This window comes from Hevea brasiliensis, chromosome 6 (genome assembly GCF_030052815.1).
Source record: "Hevea brasiliensis isolate MT/VB/25A 57/8 chromosome 6, ASM3005281v1, whole genome shotgun sequence".
Classification (NCBI taxonomy): Eukaryota; Viridiplantae; Streptophyta; class Magnoliopsida; order Malpighiales; family Euphorbiaceae; genus Hevea; species Hevea brasiliensis.
In genome coordinates, this window is record NC_079498.1 from 13,810,476 (window position 1) to 13,819,886 (window position 9,411).

At 35.1% G+C, this 9,411-nt stretch overlaps 2 non-coding genes across 2 annotated transcripts; one reads left to right on the forward strand and one right to left on the reverse strand.

Annotated features, from left to right (window-relative positions):
• Positions 1 to 2,759: 2,759 nt before the first annotated feature.
• On the reverse strand, positions 2,760 to 2,862 carry LOC131181025 (U6 spliceosomal RNA). The gene has a single exon (XR_009149654.1). It is a non-coding gene; the product is annotated as a U6 spliceosomal RNA (small nuclear RNA).
• On the forward strand, positions 2,849 to 2,948 carry LOC131181029 (U6 spliceosomal RNA). The gene has a single exon (XR_009149658.1). It is a non-coding gene; the product is annotated as a U6 spliceosomal RNA (small nuclear RNA).
• The last annotated feature ends 6,463 nt before the right edge of the window (positions 2,949 to 9,411 follow it).

The window sequence follows — 9,411 nt, forward strand, 5'->3', positions numbered from 1 at the left end:
GGTTCATCATGGGATGTAGTGAAATTACTAATTAGAGATAGAACATCACTTATTAGTAGGCTAGTGGTATGATCATGAGATAGGCTTATAGTAACAATAGCAGTTGGGTTTTGTGATTTTGTAGTGTTGGATGGACTTATGGCATATAGTGGGGCTGATATAGATAATACTTGGTGGACTATGTGATGGACATGGTGATGATGAAATGAACTTTATTAGTGTTGGACTCGGTAGTTGAGTTGGTCCAAGAATGCCTTTGGAAGTGAATTGGTCCAAATTAATAGGATGTGGAATGGACGAATAAATTGCTTCATTGATATCTCGATCATGGACAGTGGATGTGGCAAAATTAATATAATCACATTTGCATGGCATGACCTATTCATAAAATAATACATGGTGTGAGATAAATATTTTTCCAGTCGAAATATCCAAGCAATGATACCCCTTATGTAGATACTGTAACACAAGAAAATGCATTTATTTGATTTTAGGGCTAACTTATGGTGTGCATAAGGTTTGGGCCAGGATAATATAAACATCCAAAAACCCAAAGATCATTATAATTGGGGGTACTATGATATAGAATTTGAAAAGGTGTGAGAGGCTTGGTATGAAAAGAAGGTATTTGATTTATAGTGTAAACTGCAATTTCAAAGCAAATGTCCAGTATTTATATGAAACAGATGCAAGATGCAATAAAGCACGCCTTATCTCAACATTGTGCTTGTGTTTTCATTCAACACAACCATTTTATTTGGGTGTGTAAGGACACGATACTCATTGAGTGATACCATTATCATGAAGGTGTGTTACTAATGCTTGGAATTCGCCCCCTCGACCACACAAACCCCCCCCCCCCCAACAAACCCATAATGTAAACATCCAAAAACCCAAAGATGTAACACCCTCCCTGTAGCAACTCCGTACATTCTTCTACTGTTTCGGTGACCAGTGTCGGTCTGGATAGCTAGAATGTCGAGAAAAATATTTAAACTAAAGTGAAGAACCATAATTAACTCAAATATTAATAAGAAAAATTTAGAAAAAAATTTTATAAATAAAATACAACTAAGTTAAATGAACCGGTGCCCTAGCGATGGGTAACCTAGTGGGAAGTTGCGGTTCTCGCAACTAGGAGCCCTAGACCCGAGGGAAAATTCATAAAATAATTTTTGGGACTCCAGAAAAGGGTTATTGAGGTTCCTATGGCATTAGAATGTCAAGAAAATGCTTAGAAAAATTTTTCAATCAGTACAGATGATTTTGGCTCAATAAGCCAAACGGAGGGCATTTTGGTCATTTCGTCTTCAGAGATGATTTTTGGCCGACTTGTCCAGTTAAGTAAATATTTATTATGACATAAAATATGAATAAATATTGCTAAAAATTAAATTGAAATTGAATAGAAAAGAAAAAAAAAAAGAAAATGAATTAAATAAGAAATTATGACATCACATGATGTCATTAGTGTGCCTCCACCGAATCACATGGTGACACATGGCTATAACTCACTTAAAATAAGTTAAATGGCAGAAATGAAAGGAAAAATCAGATTTCTTTTTTCCTTTCTTCTTCCATCCATAGCCTTCCTTATCCCTTCCACCCAAACCTCCATGAAAGCTCCACCAAAGCTTCATAACTCACCAAATCTCACCCCAAAACCCTAAACACCCTTCACAAAAATTAATCCCCACATCAAGAGCAAGGTTTTGATTATCATAAAGTGAAGAAATTTCAAGGTTTATACAAGCCAATAAAAGAGACCAAAGAGGTTAGTGCATGTTAATTACTTAATCTTGTTTATTTATTAAAATTTAGTTTGAATATGAACAAATAATTAAGAAATTGAGATAAATCATGTGTGAAATTGAGAATGGAATTTTGGCCAGCTTTATGGGAGTGGTAGTTGATGGTTTTGATGGATTTAAAATGGCTTAGAAATGATGTTGATGTGTAGACATAAATTTGAAATGGATTAGTATGCCTAATTGACATGTGTTGTGTGAACCTTGAATTTGAGCTAGGGTTTGGACACAAAAACTTGGATCTTGTTTATGTGTTGGTGAAAGTAAGTTTTAATGGTCAATTAGTGACCATTTGGTTATGTGTAAACAAGAAATGAAGTGATTTGTGTAGTGGGAATTGAGGTTAGTATGGCTGCCCTTGGTGACCTGTAGGACTAGGCATGAGTCCAACAAATTTGGGTAGCAATAACTAGAGTTGTAGAGGTTCAATTGGTGCAAGGCCAATTGTACATGAAACTAGACACATAATGGCACAACTTTGGTGAAGAAACCATGCCCATAAAACCAAACCAAGTTGACCTAAAGATTGCCCTAATTCGGGTGACTTGCATTCTGCCTGGGCAAAATGATTAAATAAATAGTGTTTAGTCATTTAGCCATAACTCAGTGTAGATGTAACAGCCCGATCCTTCTCCAATTAGTATTGTCCGCTTTGGCCCATGGGCCTCACGGATTTGTCCCTTAGGAGGTTTCATTCCCAAAAGCGCGCTGACCAGGTGAGGAAGGCTCCCACATATATGGCCCAAATCTTTTCTTCCCGTTTCCGATGTGGGACACGAAGTTTCCACCCCAGGGAGTAGCTGATTGAACAAGCACGTCCCAACCCCATCCCTGGGTCGTGACAAGCCCACCAGCTTCCGCCTGGTGCGTCCTCGCACCACACACCGTACTAGAGGGAGTCCAGCTCTGATACCAAATTGTAACAGCCCGATCCTTCTCCAGTTAGTATTGTCCGCTTTGGCCCATTTCTCGATTTGTGCGTGTCATCCTTGCGCAGGGGCCATGCTAATCTTCTCTGTATCGTTCCAATTTTATCGGATGTCCCCTCGGGGACATCCGATAAAATTGGAACGATACAGAGAAGATTAGCATGGCCTCGCAAAGGATGACACGCTAAATCGAGAAATGGGCCAAAGCTGAAGAGAAAGGTCCAATTGACCTGAAATTTTACCAGCAATAAGCTGAGATATAGACCTACAACTTTCAAGAAGAAGCCTAACCCAAATTATGAACATAACATATTCAAAAAGTGACCTGTAATCACTGCTCAAAATACTATAGATTTGGTCAATGCATAAAATTTGGAAAATTTATAATCCTGCTAGTTGTGGTTTTTGGGTTATAACTTGAGCTACAAAACTCCAAATGGAGTGATTCAAAAAAAAAATGTAACTAGACAAAAAAAAAGAACAACTTTCATATTGATCACTTTGCCAAATTCCCACTGCAAAAATGACTAATGGAACAGTAAACACAAAGCTTGAAATCTGAAAATTTTGAACAATTAATATTAAGATTAGAAATAGTATTGCAACCAATACTAATAATTTTAGAATGCAAAATGTGGTGTGTTGGGAGTATTAAAACTAATGTACCTATTGTCTATGCAAAAGTCAATATTTTTGTTAACTAATGGAATGAATAGTAACACCTAAACTTAAATTTCAAGAATTGTATAAATTAAGAGTATAACATGCCCTAGTGCACCTAGCAAGATTGGTTTGGATAGGTTGGCATGCCAATAGGGTTCAGTTAGCAGTACTGCACATGGCATTATGCCATTTTGTGATTTCATGGCTTTTAGCCATTCTAACACTATGTTGATACTTGGCCTTGTGCCTAATGTTATTACAGCTTATTAGGCATTGATTTACTGCCGGGAGATACATATGTGACCGATGGTGTGACGGCCCGAGGTACTTGATACCCAGTGCCAGTTTACCCGTTTATCCTGTAACACCCTAGGCAAATCCCACATCGACAAAACACGGGAGAGATGCTGGGTTTATAAGTTGGTGGTTCGTAACCCCTAGTGACGCGTTTTAAAACCGTGAGGGCTTCAGCTCAGAGCGGACAATATCACTAGTGGGCCAGGCCATTACATATCCAGTCCAGTCGTCTAGTATAGGTTACTTGGGTAATTAAAAATGAAAGTAAATAAATTTAATGAAATTATGAATATAATAAGTACAAAATAAATAAGATTACCAATAATGATCGAAAAATTGTTTGCATAAGACATCAGGACATGCATTGCATATTTATTTTATGTTGTTTCTTTTTATTTTATTATTGGCACCACTAAGCATTATTGCTTAGCGCGTTGTTTTTTGCCACGCGTAAGTTCTGGAGAGACCGACCGAAAGCCCAGTAGACCACAGGCTGGGTGAGACCTTCTGCAGCTCTGCATAGTATCTATGTCACCTCACCGTCATCAGTGCATTGGTAGGACACTAGGTTTTATTTTGATATTTTGTAATTAACTTTTACTTTCTCATGTGCAATTAAAACTCATGTAATGTATTTTGGTATTAATGTAAATAGTGAGAATTGTGTTTATGAATGAAAAAAAAAATTGAATATTTATGTATGACTTGTATATGAATTTCATATGAAATGAATGAATGAGAATGGGAGTATATATGAGAAATATTAGGATTTTGTTGATGAAATGAAGTTTGAGAATGATTGAAAATTTTGGAAGTGCTTTTCACAGGTTCCGAAGAACTGTTTTATCCATTTTTAGCCATCACTCTGCCGGATTTTCTATAAAATTTGCGGAACCTCAAATAAATTATAATTTCAATAAATGACATAAATGAATTATATTTCAAAAATTGTACTTCATAACTATAAAAAAAATAAATTAGGAAGAATAAAAATTAATTGAATTAAAAAGGGTGTTCCGGTACACTGCGTGGCATATCTTGCTTGGCTACACTGTAGATGAGTAAGGGGTGTCACAAAAGATCATTATAATTTGGGGTACTATGATATAGAATTTCAAAAGGTGTGAGAGGCTTGGTATGAATAGAAGGTATTTGATTTATAGTGTAAACTGTAATTTCAAAAGCAAATGTCTAGTATTTATATGAAACAGATGCAAGATGCAATAAAGCACGCCTTGTCTCAACATTGTGCTTGTGTTTTCATTCAACACAACCATTTTATTCGGGTGTGTAAGGACAAGATACTCATTGAGTGATACCATTATCATGAAGGTCTGTTACTAATGCTTGGAATGGTGCGATCATCAGCATGACCATCAAGATAGGCATGCCGTGTACGAAACTCAATAATGTGGTGCTTGTGGTGAAACGAAACAATGTAGGTGAGGCAGCATAGTGTATAGACCTCCGTCATTTTGGCCTGTGAACAACACTTGTTTTGTGTGGATATCCTTAACAAGATTGTCCTCAGAAAAAGGAGATTGCAAAACAGCAAGCTGATCAGCAATAGTTTTTGAACATTTCGTATACATGTCAATAAAATTAGTGCCCCTGGATAAGTGTTTGAGTTATTTGTAAAGTTGCAACGCTTAGTGCGAGTGCAAGAAGCAAAAATGTGGGGTAATTTATACCAAACATCCTTTGCAGATGACAAACCAATGACCTGAGGAAGTAGAGTCTTAGAGATAGAAGAGAGTAGCCAACTCATGACAAGTTGGTCCTGGCGAAGCCAATATGTGGAAGTTGGAAGTGAAAACAAGTTGGATCATTATTGTCCAAAGTACGTGGAGGTGAATTTGAGGTGTCATCAACGTGATTAGCTAGATTATAACCATGCAGCAATGGTAGCAACTGTGCTCTCCATAATAGATAATTTGAGGAAGTTAACTTAATAGAGAATAACAATGTAGGATTCGGAAGAGGAGTTGAGGTGTTATTGGCTACAACGATCTAATTATTTGCCATATTGCTTAGTAGTGAACCATATAGGATCTGATGCCATATAGTCATAATAGAAAGTAGCATACTTTGTATTGTATTGTATTGATAGCTGAAATATATACAATGGTGCAGCTAGAGTTTATTAAGGATAAGAGTATACAAGTTATCATTAGTTGGTTGTTATACAAGATATATATAGACAAGGATTTGCTATCCTTATCACTATCACCTCAACCCACTTATCCACATCAAATATAAGCTGTGATTCAGAATTAAACTCATTATTTTCTATAATGGCACTTGAATAATGTCCCTAAATAGAAGTGATACAATAATATTTTATTATATATGAATAGCAAACACACTTATGCCTTATAATCCAATACAACTTAATGACAATGTAAAAGGAATGAAAAAATATTGTGTTGAAATTAATATTTAGAAATTTACTTAAATCACCTTGTCATGATTTTCCATTAATAAATACACCTTTATTTCCCTTTTAGTGTGAGTTGCTTGAAACACTAAAATCCGATTTGGTGGACTACCTAGCTTATTTGTCTACAAAATAAAAATGAACATATCATGTAACCAACAAAATATGTGCTTAACATTTATGTAACCAACAATATGCATAACTACAAATAAAATAGTAAATTAATTTTTTAAAATTATACCAGTCAATCCCCATGTATCTTAATTTTCACTGAACTACTATAATGTTTTATTATAGTTCCATTTTTTTTTAGTCCTTCGATTAATTTTAGCAACCTGTGACTTCATTTACCACTATAGCATACTCCAATGAGCCATAAGATTAATCCATATCTCCGGCTTCATCCACTCCGGTCTTAGATCGTGCAAAAAAGCAATATCACCCTTCTTGTGCTTTGCAAACATTTCATTCCTGACACTGTTGAGTAGATAACAAAATTTGACCTTAAGAACCTTGTCCCAAGCAATATGCACATCTTTCTCTTCAGTCTCATTCCACATGTCACGACCCTACAAACTTCATTTTTAGATGGTATAAATCATGCCACTAAATGAATACCCTAAATAACAAGTATTTTCTATTAAAATTCGGCTACATTTCGATTGTATTTCAAACATTTGATCGCAAAAAAGCACAACCTGTTGAAAAGACATTTCTATAATAATCATTCACAATCTTCCCACCATATAAATTCATCAAATTCAATATATTCACCATACAATTAATTTCAAGGAATTTTGAATAATTTATATCTTACCCGAAAAATTCTAAATAGCTTGTCCTTCATCTTGTCACACACTTCTGCCCAAATTTTCCATGCGTCTGTAAAGTGTGTCTTAATGCCATTGGCAATCGACTGAGTGATGGATATATCCAAGAAGATTGTTACACCCTATTTATTTCTTTGGAAAAAATATATAATAATAATAATAATAATAATAATAATAATAATAATAATAATAATAATAATAATAATAATAATAATAATAATAATAATAGTAATTGATACAGCATGACCTGATTTATGAATTAAAAAGTAAATGGCCCGAATTCTTAAGGTCGGAAGGAAATGGAGAGCCTTAAAAGAAAGGTTTTCTGATAAAGCACAAGATATTCGGATGGAACATTAGGAGTTCGGATAAATCGCAAGATGTTTGGATAGAATAGTGGGAGTTCAGATAGATCGTGAGATGTTTGAATGAAACATTAGGTGTTTGGGCAGCTCATAAAGTGGCCGAATTGAATGATTATTCGATCAGGGTAATTGTCAATTATGAGTTGGTTACATAAGGATAGCATGTCCTATACTATAGCTGGGAATGTATGTAACGGCCCGGCCCACTAATGATATTGTCCGCTCTGGACCGAAGCCCTCATGGTTTTAAAACGCGTCACTAGGGGTTACTAATCACCAACTTATAAACCCAGCATCTCTCTTGTGTTTTGCCGATGTGGGATTTGCCTAAGGTGTTACAATGTAGGCATATTAAGTAACATCTCCACAAAGAAGGGAGGAAAAAGAGCTGGCATGAATTGGCGTGATCCCGATTAGAATGGAGAAAAGATACTATTCTTTATTCTATAAATAGGGTTCAAATCGATGTTCAAGGTATGTGTTATCATTTTCTTTATTTGTTTGTTGGTATTTGCTTTCTCATTTGACATTTACTGACTTGGGCGTCAGAGTGGGTTGACTCAAGCCACTGACCTCACTCTTTCTCATTGATTTCAAATAGAGTTTGATCCAATTTAGCCTCAAGAACTTCAAGTAACATCAATAATAATAATAATAATAATAATAATAATAATAATGATAATGATAATGATAATGATAATGATAATGATAATGATAATGATAATGATAATGATAATGATAATGATAATGATAATGATAATAATAATAATAATAATAATAATAATAATAATAATAATAATAATAATAATAATAATAATAATAATAATAATAAAGAAATTGAGAGGTGGTAAGGGAATTCTCTGGAAGCATGTAGAAAGAAAAATAAGAAAGGGGAACCACAATGAAACACAAAATGGGAATATAAGCATTAAGAAGGAAAAAAAAATTAAGAACACAGAAAAAAATGGGATAAGAAAAAAAAGGGGCTTTTAGAGTGAAAAGAGGGAGTGATAAGAAAATGGATAGGAACTCAAGGAAGGAGTTTGAAATTTGGAAAATAAAAGGAAGAATCCAAGATCCCTTGGTTAAGTAAACAAAGAAGAAAGTTATTTTATAGGGATTTGAAGGAAGCAAAAAAAGAGAAGAGAAAGAGACAAAGGGAAGCAGAAACCATATCAGAAATGAAGAGAAAGGAAAGGAAGAGCAAGAAGGAAAGAGACCCATAAAAGCTGATACTTGCAATATTGTTTTCAAATGTTGAAGGCAACATTTTGATTGAGCAGTATGCGTAAATCTCCTCCTTATTTCCTATAATTATACAATTCTTTTTCTTTATGTATTGTAGTCTCTTTAGATCAATTGAAACTTATTTTTGAGCTATTGTGTCCTTATTTTTTGTTTAATTTTTCTGATTTTGGGTAGATTTTGCTTGGTTTTGATTGCCATTTGGCTAGATCTTGCTGGGTTTTTGTTGAATTTGAATTATATGATTAGGGTTTCCATTATATTTTGCTCAAAATTAGTAGTGATTTATATGCCCTACTATTGATTTATGCCTTTCTATGTTGAGAAAATAATATTTTTTTGATCGAAAATTTGAGGAGATTCAAATGGCTTATTGATCATTACAGCCAATATGGTATTTAGAAAGTGTATTATATTATTTTGAGCAAAGGTGGGAATATTTTTATTTGATGATGATGATGATGATGATGATGATGATTGTAATGGCTTGGCCCACTAGTGATATTGTCCGCTCTGGGCCGAAGCCCTCACGGTTTTAAAATGCTTCACTAGGGGTTACGAACCACCAACTTATAAACCCAGCATCTCTCTCGTGTTTTGCCGATGTGGGATTTGCCTTGGGTGTTACAATCCACCCCCCTTATGGGACTCAACGTCCTCACTAAGGTTTTCCCCACCATCGCTCAAGGTTGCACGCGGAGCGGTTTTGATACCACAAATGTAATGGCCCGGCTATCTGCTCTGGGCCGAAGCCCTCACAGTTTTAAAATGCGTCACTAGGGGTTACGAACCACCAACTTATAAACCCAGCATCTCTTCCGTGTTTTGCCGATGTGT